Below are 23147 nucleotides of genomic sequence, written 5' to 3'. Positions count from 1 at the left end.
AACCAGTGAACAGGATAACCACAAGTGTTTTACGAACGGACGCCACGTCGCCCTCTGAGGCTCGATGCACACGAGCAACAGCCGCGCGTGCACGCAGCGAGAGTTTAGAAATAATTCAAAGCTATCGAAGGTCTCCTGTGAGGCAAATCGCCTAAGATGTGAATGTGGGTGAAGTGTGAGGAATGCACTTCTACCAGAAATGCATGGAGCCAAATGCGCCGCATCAGCTGCTGGAGCAGATGACTGTAAACAAGTCCAGTGCCCTCCCATGGTTGTCGGCTAGCCAGTGGTCTTCTCTGTGACGTATTAGGTCACACTGAGAACGTGTGGTTCTCAAAACGCAAGAGTTGGGTATCTCACGAACGTAACGTACGGCACTCCACTGCGACGTACTGCTGGAAATAAGACAAAGAAGGTCATCAATCAAACTTTAAGAAACTTGGCCGTTAGGGTTGCGAAAAGTGTTACTTTTACTAAATTCGAGTAATTGCATATACGACCATAGCCGGAGAATATGCGGGAAGAAGACTAATAATGACAATACGAGGAAGAGCCATAAAGTTTTATTCAACTCCATAAACCACAACTAGCTGCAGTATTCGGGCATCGCAGGCAATTAATTTTAGAGTTCCGCATCTGAGTCAGTAAAAACGAGAGCCTTTGTTTTTTTCTTGGATCATCAGTCTTTTGGCTAGTTTGATGCAGTCCGCTACGAAATCCTCTTCTGTGCCAATGTCGTCATCTCAGAGTAGCGCTTCCAACCTACGTCCTCAATTATTTGCTGGATGTATTCCAGTATGTATCTTCCTCCATAGTTTTTGCCCTCTACAGCTCTCTCTAGTACCATGGAAGTCATTCGCTGCTGTCTTAACACGTGCCCTATCATCCTATCCTTCCACTTGTCAGAGTTTTCCACATATTCCTTTCCTCTCCGATTCCGCACAGACCTTCCTCATTCCTCACCTTATCAGTGCACCTAATTTTCAACATTCGTCTGTAGCACCACATCTCAAATGCTTCGACTCTCTTCTGTTCCAGTTCGCCTACAGTCCATGTTTCACTACAATACAATGCTCTGCTCCAAACGTACATTTTCAGAAATTTCTTCCTCAAATTAAGGCCTTTGTTTGAGACTAGTAGACTTCTCTTGGCCAGAAATGCCGTTTTTGCTGTTTCTAGCTTACTTTTGATGTCCTCCTTGTTCTGTCCCTTACGACTGTCCGTCTGTCTGTCCGACCGCTAAAATCCCTTTTTCTCAGCGAATGGATGTTTGAAGTTGAAATTTTTGTCACAGACTCCCACGGTCCCTTGGCGGTGTGAAAAATTGAAGCTTCTCAGCCAATGCAGTCAAAAGATACGGCGATTTATGTCAAATATTTGCTCGCAAGACCCGCCAGGATAGCATGAGAGCACTAACGCGCTGCTTCCTGGACTCAGGTAGGCGCGCCGGCCCCAGATCGAATCCGCCCGGCGGATTAACGACGAAGGCCGGTGTGCCGGCCAGCCTGGATGTAGTTTTAGGCGGTTTTCCACATCCTACTAGGTAAATACCGGGCTGGTCCCCAAGTCCCGCCTCACTTACACGACTCGCAGACATTTGAAACACATTCACACTATTTCACGATTTACACGAGACACAGACAGCTGGGGTACACTAATTCCATCCTGGGGGGTATGGGGTGGCGACAGGAAAGGCATCTGGCCACCCCTTAACTTAACCATGCCAATTCCGTACTTGACCCTGCCGACCCAGCACCCAATGTGGGATAAAGGTAGTAGCAAAAGAAAGAAAAATGAAAGAAAAGAATTTTAGTGCTCGCAAACTCTGTCATCAAAACCTATAGGATACTTCAGTATTTTCCATTCACCTAGATTTGGGAAGATGCAAGCTTTTGCAGTACAACCAAATGAACACTATTTTGCGAATGTTTGTTTCACATACAACTTGAGACGTCATATCTACGGGCGGAAATTGCTCATGGATATCTGATGACGGGTAAACACCCAAACGCGTCGTGTGAGCAATAAAGCCGCTCTGGTGTCTGACTTTTACCGTTGTGACGACTAAGCCTGAATGCAGTACTACTGATTTTTATTATAATGGCCAATTGCCTCCTACACGACTTCGTGTTACATTTATATCACTGAAATCAATACATTCTCGAAAATCATGGCATACCTGGGACCGATATCTTGCCAGTATCGATGTCGATAACAGGCAAAAATGTTTGACATTCTCAATTCTCGCAAAGTATGAACAGTCTCTATACGTCATCAAGTGTGTACGGAACTTTCAGTGTGCCAGTCCTACTCGCCGCTAGGCAGTCTTTTTGTTTGTTTGTAGGAACTTGTCCGCAGTCTTCACATCGAAATTGGCGCGCCACGGTGCCATATTTCGCCGCTAGAACAACCAAAACAATGTGGCGTAGGCCCACCTTCAATTTATCAACCAGCTGCGCCATTTAGTCTTGGTTGTTGCAATGGCGTTCTTTCTTTGACACTGTGGAGCAAGGAGTTCGCTGTGCACACATCGTTTGTAAAAGGAACTGTCTGGGAAATCCTTTAAATCATGAACTGTTGCTTAAAATTACACCAATGTCGAATTGTGTAAAACTTGAATAAATAAACAGCATATACAAAAAGCATTTTCAGGCCATGTGTGACCTATCGGGACCATCCGACCGCCGTGTCATCCTCAGAGGATAATGCGGATAGGAGGGGCGTGGGGTCAGCACACCGCTCTCCTGATCGTTATGATGGTATTCTTGGCCGAAGCCGCTACTATTCGGTCGAGTAGCTCCTCAATTGGCATCACGAGCCTCAGTGCACCCAGAAAAATGGCAACAGCGCATGGCGGCCTGGATGGTCACCCATCCAAGTGCCGACCACGCCCGACAGTGCTTAACTTCGGTGATCTCACGGGAACCGGTGTATCCACTGCGGCAAGGCCATTGCCAAATAAACAGTATAGGTATCAGTACTTACATTCACCAGTCACACAAAGAAGTGATGCATTTGGTAATGTGAAAGGCAGTTTGCAACGTCGCTACAGGAGTGGGTGGAGTGGGGTAGGAACGCGACAGAAGCCTACAGGGTAGCTGCCCTTGTTGCACGGCGACGCGCCGTCCATTAGTCCTTTTGGGCGGGGGTGGCGGCGCGGGTGGTATGGAGGCGGCAGCTCGGCCCGCTTCCGGCCAGCGCGGCGCCCTCGCTGGGTCGATGCACCGCTACAGCCACAGCCGCCGCCGCCGCCGTCGCCGCCGCCACGCCAGCGCCGCTGCCTCCCTTCTGCCCGCTGCCTGTTCACGTTTTCCGACTCCCGGGGACCACAGTCAGGACGCCCCTCCTAGGCTCCCTTCTTCTGATCCAGGAAATCACATTGTGAGCATCCTGCAGGTTCAGTGATCGAAACGTCAAATGTATTACGAGTGCGTACAAATAGTCTGCCTTAGTCTTCAGTCTCCGAGATGAGTTTCGTGTGGCTCTTCAAGCTACTCCGTCCTTAGCAGAATCCTTCATGTGTTCATAATTACGGCGAGTGGCATTCATAGGAACCCGCTTACTATATTCCATTCTTGATATCCCTCTACAGTTTTTATAGTCCTCTCGTTCTTTCATTACCACATTAAGTATTCCTCGATGCCATGCGATTGTGTCCTATTAACGTGCACCTTCTTTTAATTTAGTTGAGCCATAAAGCTCTTTACTCCCCAGTTCGATCGAAACCTTCAATGTTGTATGGTCTTCCCACCTAAGCATCAGACTCTCTGGTTACATAACACTGCAAAAGCTTTTATTCTCTTCTATTCCTACTGCTTATCGTCCACGTTTAATTTGCACCAACTGGGATATTACAAAAGGACACTTTCAGAAAAGACTTTCCAACCCTTAAATTTATAATGGTAAAAAGTAATTTCCAGAATATCTTTTCTTGCTGTTGCCACTTTGTCATTTTAGAGGTCAGGTAAAAAGACTCACATACTAGTCGTACTTTTAGTATCTCATTTCCTAATCTAACTCCCTTAACGTCTTCCTCTTTAATTCGACTATACCTAATTTTACTTTTGTTGGTATTCATCTTGTAACCTCTTCTCAAGGCATGTTCACTGCGCTCACCTGATCTTCCGAGTCCTCCACTGTTTGTAATGACACTGAATGCTGTCAGATGCTGTTTCTTTCCCTTGGCATTAACACCCTTTCTCAAATTCCTCCTTAGTTTTCTTTGTTTAACCTAGGTGCCATATCAATCTATTAAACGGGAACAGGCACTGAAAATGTAACAATCTGTTATTGTCATGCGTAGAACGCGCGAGCGCTATGAGGTCGTCGCTTCCAAACCATGTTCCAGATCCGTGTGACATGTATAAGCACCCACGATATGACAAACATGTACGGAAAGCGAAACAGTGGTCGTTGTCACTTGTACTTGATTGGTAAGACACACATAAATAATGAAGTGAGGAAGGGCTCGAGAGCCGGACTTCCTGGGAGATGGACAAATGAGACCATGAGAAAAAATGAATGAAAGTCAAAGCATTCGTGCCAAAGGCGTCGACTAACTACATGACTGTATGCTAAACTAATGAACACGTACAATATAGAGGCATAGGATTCACGAAATAGGCCTATGTCCCAATGAGCAAGCCTATTACGAATGTGTAAAAGTCGTTGGCACAATCTCCCTGCTAATATACGATCCCTGTGGAGTAGTATTCCGATTACTGGCCCATTAATTAATCCAAGGAGTTAATACCCAATACCCAGTGTTGTGTTTCTCCAGTGTGATGGACGCCAAAGCAATCTCACGTTAGGGACCAGAGAAATATGTATCTTTACACTGAAGTGTAGAAACAAACGGTCCATTTTCTGTCTCATCTACCAAGAAGCACATATGGCTACGAGCAGGCTGTCGTCATAGAATTGAAAGCATTTCAGACACGTATAGTGAGTGTTACACCTTCTGCACCACTTGTTAGCAGCAGACACAGTGGATGCGCCAAAGACTGAGACGGTGTGGAGTTTTACAATTATTTATTTAACTTTCTTTACAATTTCTCCCTCATCGTCGCTGCCCAGCCCTGCGAATCCCGCCGCCTGGCTGCTGCTGTGTAGATTCTCCAACAATGTTCGCAACGCGCACCACTGATCGCACTCAGGAGCCTCAGGCCACCAGTGCTCCGCTGAAGCCAGGATGCCCTGTGGTTGAGAGGAACTCGTCGCTGCTCAGCGCCCCAGTTCAGGCACGCCCACGGAGCCGCATCGCCGTGAGGTCAGCTGCCAGCGCCTGCTGCACCGGCGGCTGGGAAGCCATCAGTCGCGATGTCTGCGAGGTCCCGTCATGGATGGACCACGCGCCATGGGGCCGGTTTGCCGTGAAATCTGGGCGTAAGTCCCCGGCGACGCCTGTGACCAAGACTGCGCTATGGCCGCTCCTGCTGGAAGTTCTCGCTGTAGTTAGTCAGCCATAGTGCCGACCAAACTCGGGACGACCTCCAGAGCCGAAGTTGACATCTGGCGGCGAACGGATGACTCCTGCAAGCTGGAACAGACTTCCGGAATCGCCACCTACGAAAATTGAACATTCGGACGCAGACCACGTCTGTCCTCACATTTGAAGTGCTTCCTAATAGCTTCTGTCTGTTGCTGCCTGCGCTCCACTATTTATATCTGGCAGGAGGACGTTTTTTACCCTCGGTCGTAGCTTTTTGTTATTACTCCCGCAGTATATTGCAGCGTAACTTAGCGTGCTGGCCTCACTTCCCCTTACTCAGCACTCTCCAGGCTTCGCTTGGCACTCGGTCTGTGTTAGTCCATGCGTCAGTCTGTTGGTAGACTGCCGCTGTCAGCAAGGCTATTTGTGCTTGCCTACTTCATAACGCCTCGGTCGCCGGCGTTTTTCCATTCTCCACTGCGTGAAGCAACGCTTACTACATGAGGCCGCAACACTGCCTGCTCCTAAAAATTTAATTTATCCCCAAATTTACCCTATACGTCAACTCTAGTTCTATCCTATATTCTATTTCTTCCCTATATACATCCAGGTTGCCCTGACTCATGTCCTACTGGGGATCCATTCTACAGGAATCTCTTGGAGCAGTCTTGCATTAACATGCTGAATCCTCCATTTTAATAAGACATATACCACACCGATAAATACAGTCAACACGGTAACAGTACTGGTTGAAATACCAATTGTCACTACGCTATGTTTCCGCCTGGTATCGTATTCCTTCACATGCCTTAATAATTGCTGCATTGAAATTTGACCTTTCTCCAAATCTACTAGTTTATCTATCGTTTGCAATAGTGTAGCATCCGAGGTGTTGTTAATATACATCAAATTTTCTCCTGGAGCGATGATGCATGACGCATCTGGCCAGTAGAACATCAGATGAGTATCTGTAACCTTGGTGACTCCCGTGACTGTCGCTGGTAAGCTGAAACGTTCCCCACTATTTCACAATTTGTCCCGTTGATTAGCAAACCACTGTCCCATAATTCCATCTCTGTGGTTGCTGCCCAATTCCCACTGTCATAACACCTGGCTGATATCCTCTCCGTAGCGAATATTGAGTACAACCAATGCCTCTCAACTTGCCGAAAATGTGGCGTAGTCTTCACTATTATTCTCCAATACTCCGAAGCTTCTGCTTCTGCCCTAAATAACTGGATCTCACATGACCCCTTGCCTGTGAAAACAACCTGAGATGGACAAATGGAAACTGACTCCATTGGACATCTACGCAACTCTAAACTCGACATAGTAGCATGAGTGTCCCCCTCCTTATAAATTAATAAAACCTCCTGTGTCCTGAACTGTACGCCCTTCCCCATGCGCTCCCATCTGACTGGATAAGGATGCACTGTGTAACAGTGATATTGTCTCCTCACACTAGTTACTGGAAATCTATTCTCTATATGCATCTTAATTACATCCGTTGTACCTTAATCCTAGACATATGATGAAAAAGTGACATACTCACTTCAATTATCAGCACTACGTGCTCTACCCCCTCTGGAAACTCTCCCTCTGCCTGCTTCAGACTCCGTCTGAATTTTTCTGGTGACATCAACGTCACACTCACCCGCCCGTGCAATGCGTGATGTACTGCCTCTTGCAATTCATCCATCCTCACTCGTGCATCACCAGTGCTGTTAACCAGTTCCCTCAGCAATTTAGACATTTCCAGCTTCCTTTCCACTATATCCAACCGCATTTGTACCTGTTTCAGATCCGTATTCGATAATTTCTGTGTTCGTTCTATATATGCTCGCACCCTGTAGCCATCCAACGCACCACGCGAGTCACATTCAACAACTCTGTACCTAATCCCTGTATCTCTGTTGTATGTATATCCACTAACTTCCCTATGCTTTACTCCATGTCACGAATAACTGTTAAAGAATTGTTCAAACCCTCAATATCGTCTCTATCCGCTGTTCCAAAAATTGTTTTCAGCAACTTCCCACGTGCTTTTAACCAACCCCTCTTTACTCTCTTTCTCCACCCTGGAATCATGCTCACGACTTGGCGCAGTTGTTCCCTTATTTCCTTACATGATCTATCCAAAGCCTCGTACTCTCCTTGCACGTCCTGTAATATTCCGTTCTTAGATGCATTCATTTCCACACTCGATACCACCTCCCGTAGCTGCCGCATCTCGTTCCTTACCTGCAGGATGTTGAGTGTCAGCCGAAGCGTCCACTCGTGACTCGTGAGGACCACATCCGGTTGTTTCCCGAAAAACACCCCACTACGCAATGGCTTATCCTGTACCTGGCCAGCTTGAGTCAGCTGTCAGAGGACTACGCCCCATACTATCCTGCGTCACGTACAGAATGGAGAGAGAAGGATAAAATCCCATCACTACCCCTTAATACCAATAAAATAACCCTAGTCCACGCACAAAAATAATACACACATGATAATTACTGCTAACTACACAACCCTCGAACGCAACTTGTACTTAATACCCGGTTTACTGTCAGCTTCTGGCACTTCTTCTCGCTTTCTGCCAGAAGGAGAAGCACATATACACCGATCTACTACCCCTGAAATGGCTTAATTCTACTAACGTGAACCACCATTGTCTTGGTAGGCAATTGTAATTTTACATTGACAGGTGATGTCATTTCCACTACCTGGTACGGTCCCTGGAACTTGTTTGTGAACTTCTTGGTGCTTCCTCTTGGAACATACAGATTAGTTAGTAGCACCCATTGGCCTACTCTTTACTGTGGCAACTTCCTCATTGTACCTCCCATCCATTCTTGTCGCTCCAAAGGTTTTGTGTTACATCATCTAACTCTCTGCCATACTTCCTTAATGGTTTTCGCAAATTGCCTTACATGCTCGCCCCCTGCTCCCAGCCTTGGACGAAGCATTGCAAAAGGTGATGGCATCTTCCGCCCATACACCACTTCATACAGTGACAATCCTGTCAACGTATGTACCTTTTTATTATATGCACTGGTTACGAATTGCAAGTATACATCCCAGTCGGTGTTTGACTATTTACATAGTGACTCAAACATCTTAGTGATGGTGTGATGCACTCTCTATGTTCGTCTGTTGTTTGTGGTTGGAATGGACTAGTCCATAGTTTCTTTACCTTCAGTAACTTACACAGTTGCTTCATCAGATCAGATGTGAAATTAGTACCTTGATCCGAGATTAAGGACTCAGGTATCCCATACCTGAGTAACCAATTATTAACTAAAGCTTGTGCCACCATACTTGCTTTCTGATCTGGTAATGCGACCGTGACTAAATACCTAGAAAAGTGGTCAATCACTGTTAAAACATACTTATTCCCTGCTGCACTCCTATTAAATGGGCCTAATACATCAATTGCGATTTGTTGGAAAGGTTTGTCTACCTCTGGTAATCTTTGAAGCTGAATCTTTTGATGGCTCAAGTCCACACGCTGTGCGCATGGCACACAATTCCTGACGTACTCGTCCACGTCTTGACGTCGTGTCCTCCACCAAAACTTCTCTACTATCCGCCCATCCGTAGCTCTTCACCCGCCATGTCCTGAAAGAAAATGGTCATGCGCCTGTTGCAATACTTCAGATCTTTACGCTGCTGGTACTACGACGCGTTGACCGCATTTCGTCGACCTGCAAAGTAACCCATCCTGTACTAGGAACTGCGGTTGCTTTCTGAACAATTGGCAATCACTATCCATGGCTTGTGCCCTTTTCCACTCATCTTCAGTCACCCCTGTTACCTGTAACACTGCCACTTTCCTGCTCAATGCGTCAGCTTTGGCATGTTTCACACCTGGCTTGTGTATCACCTCATAATCGAACTCACTGAGTTTCAGTGCCCATCTCACTAGCCTACTCGCTGGGTCTTTCAGACCAAATAACCATTTCAGAGCTGAATGATCCGTCGCAACCTTAAACCTTCTACCGTACAGATAACATTGAAAGTACGAAATCCCGTACATTACCGCTATCAATTCCTTCTCCGTGGTGGAGTAATTTTGTTCTGCCTTGTTAAGTTGACAAGACACGAACGCAATTGGATGTTCTTTGCCATCAATTTCTTGCCCAAGTACAACCCCAAGAGCGTGATTAGATGCGTCACATTGTAGTATAAACTATAAACTCCTTCGAAAAGTCTGGAAACTTCAAAACTAGATTTGATGTCAGCATCCGTTTCAACTCTTGAAATGCTTTCTCGCACTCTGACGTCCACTGGAACTTATTATGTGGCCTAGCTATTTCTGCGAACCACTGTACGAATTTTCGATAATAGCTCGCAAGACCAATATACGATTTCAGTTGTTTAACCATTTGCGGAACTGGAAAACCTCGCACTGCAGAAGTGAGACGAGGATCTGTCCGTACCCCATCCTGACTGATAACATGCCCGAGATAATTTATTTGTGCTTGCGCAAAATGGCATTTGTCCTAACTTAATGTTAGCCGTGCTGCCTCTAATCTTTTAAACACCTCCTCTAACCGTTTCATATGCTGCTCTATCTCTCTTGAAAAAACTATAATCTCATCCAGATACACCATGCATTTTTTCGGTTTCAACCCGCGGAGGACTCCATCCAACAACCTCTGAAATTATGCTGGAGCGTTTTTTAGTCCAAACGGCAGTCTTTTATACTCTAAATGACCACAATGCGTCGTAAATGCTGTTTTTGGCCTGTCCTCCAGACATACTTCAATTTGGTGATAACCGCATCGAAAATCCATAATGGAGAAAAATTTACACTGACCTAGGTTCTCTAACGTTTCTGTGATATTCGGAATCTGATATACGTCCGCCTCTGTCAATTCATTCAAATGTCTGTAATCGCAACAAATGCGAAATTTTTTCGACACGTCCAGTGTCTTCTTCGGAACTAGGACCACGCTACTAGACCAAGGACTATTACTGTGCTGGATTATCCCATCTTCCAGTTGTTGCTCTATTAACTGCTCTACTACTGGTTGTAATTGTTTCGGTAGTCTGTATGGTGTACGATCCACCAGAGCGTGATTCCCTGTCGGAATACAATGCTGTGTTATCGGTGTAGCAGGTAACGTACCCTGTGCTTCAAAAAATACTTTATACTTTAGTAATAATGCTTCCATACCCGAACGATCATTTCCTCTTAAATGATTTACCTTGTCACGAAGTGCAGACATGCTGACAGTTTGCTTTACATCATAGTCTAGCCTCGAACTATCGATGTCCTCTTCATCCAGTAACTCTACTGTGGCTATTACTAATCCCTTCGGCAGATCCACATCATCCCGCCCGAAGTTATCTAAACTCACCGGAACCATAAACTGCCCATTTATGTCCGTTACCCGTGATATACTCCTACGAATAAAGCAATGCTTTTCGTCTAAAACCTCATTACTCGGTAGTGGCTCTACCAAGAATAACCCCTGCTGTGACACATCGACATTCACCGGTACCCACATCAACTTCCCTGTACCTGTTCGTACTTTGTCACACGAAATCACCTTTAATGCACTTGTACACAGGTTAGTTGGTATCACCTTAGCTATCGGTGCACCTTGCGACTCTGAAACATTTGCAACGGCTGTACCCATTGAGAACAAGTTCCCATCGAGTTCCAGCGTATGTTGCGAAAGGTCAATTTTGGCGTGATGTTTAATCAGAAAGTCCAACCCAAGTATCGCTGAAAATCCCTGTTCCACAGTTGACAACACCTCCATTTGCCCCCGGAACCACACTTTCCCTATCTTAAACTTGAGCTGTGCTGTCCCTAGTGCATCTAATACTTTATCACCTACTGTGCGTAATCTGTATCTCGGAGCTTCCAATCCTTTCTTGCCCATGAGGTCCACACTGACAACTGATACATGAGCTCCAGTATCCACTAAAACTCTTCGCCACTTATCTTTTATCCAAACCATCAAACTACAATCCGCCTCTTCGTGCAATTTCTGAGTACCTCTTTTTACTGGGAATGCCTCCCGACGGCAGAAACACTCCCTTTTTCGTTTAACAGTTTTTTACCTGATGCATCATTAACCCGTTTTTTGGCTTTACGCTGCCGTGCCTTATGCCCTGTTTTCTTACAATTGAAACACTGCGGTTCCCGACATTGTCCCTTAAAATGACCTTGCTTCCCACAACAGTAACACTCTTTGGAAGACGAAAAAGTGTTTTTGTCATTGCGACTTCTAGTGGCGATATGCTCTTCCTGCAAATGTGTAGCTACGCGCAATGCTCCTGCTACGTCACTTTGATTTTCCATCCGTATCCGGAGTGAGAAATCCGGCGAGACCCCTTGCAAAAATGCTTCTAAAGCTCTATTCTCTGCTTCTTTCAATAGACTTCATTTGCACACGCATCTTGCATTAACTCATACGTGTGCGTATTCGTTCTCATAATTCTGTCTGCAAATTCATCTACCGTTTTACGCTTTTTTTATCATCCTCCCCAATTATTCTCTAAAAAATCTGGCACTGTTTTGTTTCCTAAGCCTTTGCAATAATCCCTCAGCCAATTCTGTGAACATAGTAGCATCCTTTAGCCCTTCGTGGTATGCCACGTAAGTCTTTGTGTCACCTACTAACCGTAACCTCGCCATTTGAAAACACATTTCATCCGACCAGCACCACAGTCTAGCCGTACTACATCATCACCAATGAAAACATTCACATCCTCTGATGTTTTACCCGAGACGGAAGTTATCAAATTAGCCGCTGAACAATCTGCCACACCGGAAAAGACAGTACCCTAGCATTCTACACTATCGCTTCCCGAGCCTGACTGAGTATTTTGCAACAATTGTTGCTCCATCCCCTGCATGTGCTGCTTTTGCAACTTATTTTCTTCAATCAGTTTCTTAACTTGCTCTGTCAATGCGACTATGGCGTCACTTGTCCTGGTTGCACGTTTCTCTGCCATTTTACGTGTGGTATACCTCACCTCACAAATATAAACTTGTATTACCCAGAAGCAAGTTAATTCCTAGCACGTCTAATGGCAAGCCATTTAGACTTACCACATTGCCCCGTTAGATGACCATAGAAACCACACACATCACAAGTGCTTGATACAAATTTATTGCAAGGAGCAACGTGACCTGTTAATCCATACACTACACATTTAGATGGTACTAAGTTAACGTGACTATCATTCCCATGAAACTGCGATAAGTCTACAGGACTGCTAGGCCTTTCAAATGACACTCTCACATCCCTTAACGCTACCCTCGACATGTTTAGCTACACAGAAAACATATAGGGAAGGCAGTTGCTGGAATCACCCAATTGGGTGTTTGTCAGTTGCTCCGCACGGTGCTAGTCAAAGTCGTGGCGTGGGTGTGACTGCCACCACTTGTTACGCCTTCTGCACCACTTCTTAGCAGCAGACACAGTGGCTGCGCCAAAGACTGAGACGGCGTGGAGTTTTACAGTTATTTATTTAACTTTCTTTACAATTTCTCCCTCGTCGTCGCTGCCCAGCCCTGCGAATCCCGCCGCCTGGCTGCTGCTGTGTAGATTCTCCAACAATGTTCGCAACGCGCACCACTGACCGCACTCAGGAGCCTCAGGCCACCAGTGCTCCGCTGAAGCCAGGATGCCCTTTGGCTGAGATGAACTCGCCGCCGCTCAGCGCCCCAGTATGGCCACGCCCACGGAGCCGCATCGCCGTGAGGTCAGCTGCCGACGCCTGCTGCACCGGCGGCTGGGAAGCCATCAGCCGCGATGTCCGTGAGGTCTCGTCATGGACGGACCACGCTCCACGGGGCCGGGTTGCCGTGAAGTGTGGGCGTCAGTCCCCGGCGACGCCTGTGACCAAGACCACGCTGCGGCCGGTCCTGCTGGAAGTTCTCGCTGTAGTTAGTCAGCCGACCGAACTCAGGCCGACCTCCAGAGTTGAAGTTGACATCTGGCGACGAACGGATGACTCCTGCGAGCTGGAACAGACTTCCGGAATCGTCACCTACGAAGATTGAACGTTCAGACATGGACCACGTCTCAGCTACGAAGATTGAAGATTCAGACACGGACCACGTCCGTCCTCAGATCCGAACTGCTTCTTAATGGCTTCTGTCTGTTGCTGCCTGCGCTCCACTATTTATATCCGGCAGGGGGACGTTTGTTACCCTTGGTGGTAGCATTTTGTTATTACTCCCGCAGTATATTGCAGCGTAACTTAGCGTACTGGGTCTGTGTTAGTTCTGGCGTCAGTCTGTTGGTAGACTGCTGCAGTCAACAAGGCTATTTGTGCTTGCCTACTTCGCAACGCTTCGGTCGCCGGCGTGCCTCTGTTTTGCCATTCTCCACTGCGTGAAGCAATGCTTACTACATGTGGCCGCAGCATAAGGTTCGCAGACAATATCGGTCTTGTGACAGTCAGAATAAAAGAAGAACACACGCAAGTGTACGTGAGAAATAGAAAGAGAATACTGTCAGGAATATCACAACTACAGTATACATTACGAGAAGTGAAATAATTTTCCTTTATAGGAAGTAAGATAACAAAAGATATGGAAATGAGAAATATTTATGCAGTGAACCCACCTTAAATCCAGAAAGGGCGAAATAAAGAGATGCTGGCAAAAACGGGTAGGAATCAATGAAAAACGCTTAGAATACGGAATATATTAACGGAACATCAAATGTGGAGTTAATCAACTCCACAATGACATTATCAGTTGAATGGATGAATCTTAGAGTCGATTGTTTTAAAGATTTGGGGACATGGAACTGAGTAGGTAGATAGAGAAGAAAATTAAAGCTGTATAGCAAGAAGGGCAGCTTGGAACCTGCGGCAGAAAATTAATGTAGCTTTTGGGAAACATTGCAGTGTACGTATTTGGAAATGAAGAACAGAGTAAAAGGGCTACGAAAACCTGGATACCGATCCATTAAACCGACTGCTTTCCTGTGTGTTCGATATGAGCATAAATAAGTTATTGTATGTAGAGTCGCATTATAGTCGTTGAAGACCATTAGACTGCTTTCCTGTGTGTTCGATATGAGTATAAATAAGTGATTGTATGTAGAGTCGCATTATAGTCGTTGAAGACCGTTAGGGAAACAAGTGGCTGCTCCAAAAGCAGCATAAAAGTATGTGTCAGTTGTATATTTCATGGGTACAATATTTTTCAGTCGATGCACGAAGAGAAAAAGTACTGCATAGTACGTATGGTAGGGCCTGTGCCTCTTCACAACGAGTGTGACAGGAAGAACGGCATTTCGGTTACATGTCGGTAGAACATGTTACATCCTAACCGGTAATGGAAGCCAGCCTGTAAAATAACACAAATTCCATTTTTTCTCCGTCCCATTTTTGATTTAACTGTACAGAAACACGACATATTTATCGTACAGCATATCAGAATAGTTTTATGTCATGTGCACTGAGCGTGTGTGTGTGTGTGTGTGTGTGTGTGTGTGTGTGTTTGATTCAGGCTGAACTTAAAAAACAAACTGCGAACAGCAACTAAAAGCATTAGGGTATTCAACTGATTTAACTGACATCATATGCTTGAAGGAACTCAGTAATGCATGAAGTACTATACAAACCGTTATTGACAGCTTATCATCAAATTTTTATATCTAATTCTTACAATGAAGCTCATATGTGTACAGCTATGTATAAAATATCAGCTACGAATATTATCCTGATACCGATTTCACACTGCAACAAATGTCCCTCACAAACTACTAGATGAATTCTCCACCCTCAAAGGATTAATGACTTTGTAGAATAGTTTCTTTCTTGTGAAGTGGATAACACTCAGACCATCTTTTGGGTGAATATTATTTTGGCTATACTGCGTCTGTATACTTGTTAGTGCTTTTGAATGTCTCGGCGAACGTCGAGTTGAACTGAGAAGGAATAGAGCGAAGATTTACACTCTTGTCCTCAGTGAAGTCATTAAACTAAAATTTGAGGAGCCATCGACCGAACCCCTGAATGCAACTTTTCTTCCATTTGTGAAGATTATCAGTAGCATAGATTACTATTTGAACCCTGATCGTGGATGCAAGAGGGTCTTAAGTGCCGAGCCAAATCATTCAGTTTTAACATAGAAATAGCCGGTAAAAGAACCACATCTTCAGCAAAATTTAAGCTCGGCATGGTGTCGTCCTCTCAAGTGTAAAGAACATAACACTAAGAACTGCCTATGAAATAGAACAGACTGTATTACATATATTAACAAGGAACATAGTAATGGATAAGATTACTCAGTTTTATAAATGAGTTTTATCCTTTTAACCGCAGTGATGCTGAGCAGTACTTTACAATTTTGTTTTTACTGTTGGTAGGCTGCTGCAACAACTTGATCGTGTCGGGTGATGTTCGTTTCGATATAAAAGTCTTAGTGCTGCATAAAACTTACTATTTACCGCTTGCACGAAAAGGAGCCTCCAAAACGCTCCGTATTACTTCTGTACCATGGCACTCAACGCATAGCTCGTTTTATGTCAGTGATGAATACTAAGGAAAGTCTTTGCTCAGTCGTCAACAAAATGAGTATCACGTTACTTAGAACTGTCCAAAGCGACCATATCTTCTGCTGACGTTGCCTCCTATGGATCACAGTGGAGAGCAAGAAATACCACGCACTGACAGAGTAATTGCAAATATTGGCGACAGTTTGTGTTAGTTACAATATTTTTTTACCGAACGATGAATCTCTACGTTGGAAACTAAAAAAGATAGGTTGCGATTATTCTGATATTTTTAAATGACATTATACTTGGTAACGACTTACTCTTTATTACGATTTCCACGATTTACGATTTAGAGCGAAGGTCATTTTCAAGTGGTTAAAGTTGCTGTAAACGTAGCAGATGTCGTCGTTAATACAATGGGTAAAAAGGAAGGAACCTCTATAAATCACGTCAGCATTCGTCACATATACCATCGATATGTAAAGGATGGGATTAAATCTCTTGAGACTAGATTGGGCCGGCCGGAGTGGCCATGCGGTTCTAGGCGCTGCAGTCTGGAGCTGAGCGACCGCTACGGTCGCAGGTTCGAATCCTGCCCCCGGCATAAATGTGTGTAATGTCCTTAGGTTAGTTAGGTTTAATTAGTTCTAAGCTCTAGGCGACTGATGACCTCAGAAGTTAAGTCGCATAGTGCTCAGAGCCATTTGAACCATTTGAACTAGATTCGTGCTTACTAATTATAGCAGTAACAAACACTGTACAGCGTTTCAAGTGTTTCAGTTCAACCCGTTACATACCGATAGTGAATGTGACGAATGCTGATATGAGACAAAGAGTAATATATCCTTTTTAGCTAACAGCCTTGTCACGTTGCACACTGGATTCGTATTCGGGAGCACGACGGTTCATCCCGCGTCCGGCCATCCTGATTTAGGTTTTCCGTGATCTCCCTAAATAGCTCCAGGCGAAAGCCGGGATGGTTTCTTTGATAGGGCACGCCGACATCCTTCCCTAATCTGATGAGACCGATGACCTCGCTGTCTGGTCTCCTCCCCAAACAACCCAACCCTTGTCACGTTGGATTCACGACACCTCCCCCCCCCCCCCTCATCACGATCACCAAGATTAAGCAACGTCTGGCCCAGGAACACGCAAGTCGTTGATGTGGCGTCCATCTGCAAGAGATATCGCTCATTTTATTCATGTTCACAAGTGCTGTGCTTTCAGCTCCTCTAACCACCTGAAGCTGATCAATATTTGAAATTGCAGTTGCACTAATTGTGATTATAACGTTAGTTCCCACCATTTCTAGAGATTTATTGTGTGACCATACGTAAGAATATTGATTTGAGAATTGTGGAGATTATTTCTTTTCTCATCTTCATGAAATCTAAGTTAACACTCTTAACCAGAAAGAAATCTATTCTATAATATTTTCAATAGTTTGTGCCCCACTGATTGCAGTTATTTCTATAAAATATCTAGTGCAGACGTCAGTGTTAATCTCCACTCTGCTGTCCAATTCGGTTACGTAAGCTGAGATGGAGCGCATTTGTGTATCCGCACATATTCTCGCTGCAAAACGGCTTGTGCGTAGTGGTTATTCATAACAGTTGGATATTGTACTAATAATAATAAAGGTTTTCACAAAATCTGGCGGTGGAACAACATGGATTTCAGTAAATTTACTTTTCTTTTATCATAGTTCCTCCAAGAACTCTTTATGCTGCTTGCTCTTATGATTTTAATACGGGTGCAGGAAGGCGTCTTAATAAATCTGCATTTAGTATTATGCGAATATTGCCCAGAATAACGAGTCTCACTATTGATTCCGGCACGACTGGGGCGTAGCTTTAGAGACAAAGAGCAGGTTTATGGAACGCCATAGTAAATTATTTTTCATTCGCAGTAAATGTCCGCTTCTAGCGTCCGCTCCAATGGGAATTTACAGGCTGCGTGCTTTCATAGCGGCGGAAACGCGGCAAAATATTTTCACTTTTATGAACCTAGATGGGCGAGGTCTGCGCCTCGCATTTTGCACTTAGCCGTATTACTAGGAATCCGAATCTCGCGCCGGGGTGAAGTACGGGCTATGCGGAAGCACTAAAAACGCTCCACCCACGGTCCCCGTGTCCTAACTTTCAGCGAACTGCACAAGCTACGTGGTTTATTTGTAAATGAGATGCTGCCTCTTTCATCACGCTCATACCTGTGCATAGCAGCAGTCACAGTGCGGACGCCTAATAAAACCAAACAAAGTTATGTCGCAGTATTTGACAACGAAGTGTGCTAACAGGGCGTCCTCAGTGAGAATAATTTTCACGAAATAACTGAAAATCATCATTTAATAATAAACGCTGTAACGACACGCAAATTTATGGTTCAAATGGCTCTGAGCACTATGGGACTTAACATCTATGGACATCAGTCCCCTAGAACTTAGAACTACTTAAACCTGACTAACCTAAGGACATCACACAACACCCAGTCATCACGAGGCAGAGAAAATCCCAGACCACGCCGGGAATTGGCCGGCCGAAGTGGCCGTGCGGTTAAAGGCGCTGCAGTCTGGAACCGCAAGACCGCTACGGTCGCAGGTTCGAATCCTGCCTCGGGCATGGATGTTTGTGATGTCCTTAGGTTAGTTAGGTTTAACTAGTTCTAAGTTCTAGGGGACTAATGACCTCAGCAGTTGAGTCCCATAGTGCTCAGAGCCATTTGAACCATTTTGAACCGGGAATCGAATCCGGGAACCCGGGCGCAGGAAGCGAGAACGCTACCGCACGACCACGAGCTGCGGACACGCAAATTATTTCATCACGATTTCCAAACCCTCGGTCCAGCAGACACTAGTACATACCCTGGTAGAAATGGATAATAACTGTGGTTGAACTCCTTTCCACTTTCACTGCGTAGGTATCAAGGATCATACCTGCTGTTTCCCAGCAGTTTGCCGGCCGGGGTGGCCAAGCGGTTAAAGGCGCTACAGTCTGGAACCGCGTGACCGCTACGGTCGCAGGTTCGAATCCTGCCTCGGGCAGGGATGTGTATGATGTCCTTAGGTTAGTTAGGTTTAAGTAGTTCTAAGTTCTAGGGGACCTATGACCTTAGAAGTTAAGTCCCATAGTGCTCAGAGCCATTTGAACCATTTTGAACCAAGCAGTTTTTCTCTAAATGCAGAAAAAGTGGTTACTCCAAACTCTCGTGAAAATGAACGAGTGTGCCGTTACTACCGTTTCATAAACATGTCCAAAAATATAAAGCCTTGCGTCTGTTTGGAATTTTTTTTTTTCAGTGATCTGCGATGTACGTATATTTCATGAAGCCCATCGAGTTCTTCTGTTTTTCTCTTATGGCTGCAATTTCTCTCATGTCGAGATTCTTCTACTGTAAGTTAAGTGCATGCGTGGATACTGAAATACATTCTTAACATGTGTGCGAAAGGCCTTTCTTGCGATATTTCCTTGTGGCTATTTCCATATCTGTTCGAAATGATTCGCAGTATGGTTCAAAAAAGCCAATTAAAATAAAAAACCAATCACGGATACAATAAATATGGCAGAAAAACAGTAAACTCTTACTGAAATTTATATACATTTTATAAAAATTCAGTTTCGGCTTATAAGGCAAACGCCTGGTTACAACTTCATCCGACGCAGATATGATGGGCCACAAACAGATGATGTGACAAATATTATTTACAGAATTACAGCTTACGTTCTTTCCACCACGAAATATATATTAACCTTTTGAGAACAGCCAAAATTCACGAATGAGCCTGTTTTTTCTTATTTTTCTTCCTGATCTTATATCTATTTCAGGGTCAATAAATGACTGTTTTCTGACTGTCACTCCACAACGGTTTCTTCGACATATTACGCTACATCGTCACTGCGTTGTCTTAATATGAATGTCCTGGACCTCATACGTGCATGAATTGTGTCAGTGGCCGGTTTTAACAGTGAGCGCACCTGTGTGTGTGTGTGTGTGTGTGTGTGTGTGTGTGTGTGTGTTTTGGATAGCGATCACACTAGACCGTCTGTGGACAATACTTTCACACAAGATTACTTTTGCTGTCGTCAGCTCACAAGTTCCTATGCGCTCTTTTGCAGCTGTAGGAAACGCAGCATGTTTCTGAAGAAGTACTGTACCATTCGCAGGCTTTGGTACTTCTTAGTGTTACATCTCATTGCTATTGACGACTGAGTCTGCTGGAACGCCGAATACAACCTCTTCTTGGAAGTCTTAGAGGATGTTGTGAAACTCATCACATTCAACATACCCTTGGTGGTTCGTTGAGCCATGACTGACCGATCATCTCATTGCCCGTAAATAGATTTTCAGAACAGCAAAACCGCTAATGCGCCAAAAACTTCGTTGTCTGGACATGAGCAGTCACGGAGTATTGAATTAAAGACCTTTGTTGAAGACGCAACTGGGGGTTTGAGATGATGACACCGATCACGTTCTACGAGACCTTTAGGGGCCAAACTGATCCATGACTGCTCAACCGTGACAACAACTCACAGTAGCGAGCGAGGTGACAAAGTGGACTCACGCTGGTGGACAGCCTGAGGAAATTTTGGGAAGGATACGGCCGATTCCCAAGTCGACGCTTGTCCAACGTCTCTAATGACGGCACATTAAATCCTAAACTTTTTCACAACTGGATGGGACTGGTAGGAGACGAGTCCAAGTACTACACGTCTCGCTCGATGGTATTGAAATGTAGATTTGAGGTCGAATGTCTTTGGCAGCCACACAAGATCAAAACTTTGTCAAAATTCGATCTGTGGGATAATGCATCGCGTTATGAAGGTACGACTGGACGTGATGTAACAAACGGATCCATGAAATCGGTCTTCTTTTCAATAAACTGCTCACTAATGGCAGCGTCAAGCTGTGTCCCCAAGTCCTGGCTGAACGACGCCCTCTTGAATGACACCCTCTTGGCGGGTGGGATACCTCATCTGTTACAGTTTACGACTTTTACTCTTTTTCTGTCGTCCAACATAAAATTTGACTTACAGTCGCGGCGACCTACACTCCTGGAAATGGAAAAAAGAACACATTGACACCGGTGTGTCAGACCCACCATACTTGCTCCGGACACTGCGAGAGGGCTGTACAAGCAATGATCACACGCACGGCACAGCAGACACACCAGGAACCGCGGTGTTGGCCGTCGAATGGCGCTAGCTGCGCAGCATTTGTGCACCGCCGCCGTCAGTGTCAGCCAGTTTGCCGTGGCATACGGAGCTCCATCGCAGTCTTTAACACTGGTAGCATGCCGCGACAGCGTGGACGTGAACCGTATCTGCAGTTGACGGACTTTGAGCGAGGGCGTATAGTGGGCATGCGGGAGGCCAGGTGGACGTACCGCCGAATTGCTCAACACGTGGGGCGTGAGGTCTCCACAGTACATCGATGTTGTCGCCAGTGGTCGGCGGAAGGTGCACGTGCCCGTCGACCTGGGACCGGACCGCAGCGACGCACGGATGCACGCCAAGACCGTAGGGTCCTACGCAGTGCCGTAGGGGACCGCACCGCCACTTCCCAGCAAATTAGGGACACTGTTGCTCCTGGGTATCGGCGAGGACCATTCGCAACCGTCTCCATGAAGCTGGGCTACGGTCCCGCACACCGTTAGGCCGTCTTCCGCTCACGCCCCAACATCGTGCAGCCCGCCTCCAGTGGTGTCGCGACAGGCGTGAATGGAGGGACGAATGGAGACGTGTCGTCTTCAGCGATGAGAGTCGCTTCTGCCTTGGTGCCAATGATGGTCGTATGCGTGTTTGGCGCCGTGCAGGTGAGCGCCACAATCAGGACTGCATACGACCGAGGCACACAGGGCCAACACCCGGTATCATGGTGTGGGGAGCGATCTCCTACACTGGCCGTACACCACTGGTGATCGTCGAGGGGACACTGAATAGTGCACGGTACATCCAAACCGTCATCGAACCCATCGTTCTACCATTCCTAGACCGGCAAGGGAACTTGCTGTTCCAACAGGACAATGCACGTCCGCATGTATCCCGTGCCACCCAACGTGCTCTAGAGTCAACTACCCTGGCCAGCAAGATCTCCGGATCTGTCCCCCATTGAGCATGTTTGGGACTGGATGAAGCGTCGTCTCACGCGGTCTGCACGTCCAGCACGAACGCTGGTCCAACTGAGGCGCCAGGTGGAAATGGCATGGCAAGCCGTTCCACAGGACTACATCCAGCATCTCTACGATCGTCTCCATGGGAGAATAGCAGCCTGCATTGCTGCGAAAGGTGGATATACACTGTACTAGTGCCGACATTGTGCATGCTCTGTTGCCTCTGTCTATGTGCCTGTGGTTCTGTCAGTGTGATCATGTGATGTATCTGACCCCAGGAATGTGTCAATAAAGTTTCCCCTTCCTGGGACAATGCATTCACGGTGTTCTTATTTCAATTTCCAGGAGTGTATTTTCCATGTTCCTTGCCTTCTGATGTGAGGCAAGTGGATGCACCAGATTGGGATGACCTATACTAACAGTCAGTCTGTATACTATAGCTGGCCAGTGGTTGTAGTATATTGCTTGCTATATTTTGACCAGCCTATAATTTGTTGACGTGGATAAAACGTGTCAATGAAAGGGATGACAACCGACCATCGCGGGTCGTAAAAACTCGGCGGCGGCAGTTTCCACGAAATCTACGTACTCACAGTTCATCCTCTATACGTTATCACGTGAGAACCACAGTACCTGCACCGCTCGAGAAATGGGGCATCGCACGCGATGGATGCCGTTTGCTCACGATCAAATGCACTGGTACTTGGGCTATTAGGCGCGGCTGCTTCAGGTGTTCGGCACCGCGTGCTTGGCCGTAGATTATACTACCTTTTGAGCTATGGGCATCAATCAGGTGGCAGGATCCGCCAAAGAAATAGACGTCCATTGTACAGGGGTTCCACAAAAACATGGAAAATCGGCGATAAATGTACACTTGGACAAAAATGCAAATACCATTCAAAACTGCAGTTCCTTCTGCTCTACGAGGGCTATTCGGAAGGAAAAGTCCCAACGGTTGCGAAATGGAAATCACTGTGAAAATCAAAAATGTTTCATTTGTGACAGTTACCTCCACCTGCCAGCTAATTCTCTACATGTCGCTCCGACTTAGACAATAGGCGTAGCGTTGTACCACCTTTCCGTTCCCTCGTCACAGGCGACAGCCACCCGTGCTTTCCGCTAAGTCTGTATGCTGGTCTACAGC

At 45.8% G+C, this 23147-nt stretch overlaps 1 pseudogene; it reads right to left on the bottom strand.

The window, feature by feature from the left end:
• Positions 1–2838: 2838 nt before the first annotated feature.
• LOC126103736 (5S ribosomal RNA) lies at positions 2839–2956 on the bottom strand (annotated as a pseudogene).
• Between the last annotated feature and the right edge of the window lie 20191 nt (positions 2957–23147).

This window comes from Schistocerca cancellata, chromosome 1 (genome assembly GCF_023864275.1).
Source record: "Schistocerca cancellata isolate TAMUIC-IGC-003103 chromosome 1, iqSchCanc2.1, whole genome shotgun sequence".
NCBI classification, from domain to species: Eukaryota; Metazoa; Arthropoda; class Insecta; order Orthoptera; family Acrididae; genus Schistocerca; species Schistocerca cancellata.
Note: the sequence above shows the minus strand (reverse complement) of the source record. Positions and strands in the feature narration are given on the sequence as shown.